The sequence below is a fragment of the Apaloderma vittatum genome, unplaced genomic scaffold, assembly GCF_000703405.1.
Source record: "Apaloderma vittatum isolate BGI_N311 unplaced genomic scaffold, ASM70340v1 scaffold30127, whole genome shotgun sequence".
Lineage (NCBI taxonomy): Eukaryota > Metazoa > Chordata > Aves > Trogoniformes > Trogonidae > Apaloderma > Apaloderma vittatum.
Genome location: NW_009725045.1, coordinates 11584 through 12143, shown reverse-complemented (window position 1 = coordinate 12143; position 560 = coordinate 11584). Strand labels below are relative to the sequence as shown.

General features: G+C 58.6%; 1 protein-coding gene across 1 annotated transcript in view; it reads right to left on the bottom strand.

Moving 5' to 3' along the window:
- THOC5 (THO complex 5) overlaps window positions 1–560 on the bottom strand; it is a gene marked incomplete at its 5' end in the record, with an annotated part of 11946 nt that overhangs the window by 366 nt on the left and 11020 nt on the right. The gene's annotated exons all lie outside the window — the stretch shown is intronic.

Genomic DNA, 560 nt, shown 5'->3' with positions numbered 1-560 from the left:
TGTTGCAGCCAGCTTCGCCGGGGGGTGAGGCTGGGCACTGCAGGGATGCTCACACACACGGTGCGGTAGGAAACCTTGGCCCACTGATATTTGCTTTCTGTGCAGTAACCAAATAAAAGTGCTTATGAGATGCTCTGGTTCTGCTGGCCTGTCTGGGAGGGAGGAAGGAGAGGTGATGAAGGAAGGAAGGAAAGCCTGGTTGTGGAGGGGGGGCTGGGTGGGATCTGTCACCCTGGGGGTGACACGGAGCTTTCCAGCGTGAAAAGCCCCCGTCATAGCAGGCACAAAGCACCCCGTGTCCTGGTGGGCTGCCTGTGTGACCCCTGCACACACGGGGGCTGGAAGCGGAGCCAGCCTTCTCCCCATTCTCTGTAGGATTTTTGGGGTTTTTTCCTTATCTTTTTAAAGTGCAGCTCCCAGGGGACAGGCAGGGCTTGATTTTGTGAGCACTGCTCTGTACTGCAGCACCTCACTGATGGCAGAGGCCATCATGCTCCCCCTGGGGGAGAAATCACCCCCGGGGCAGATGTGGAGAGGCTGGGGGCCCGGAGGGACAACGA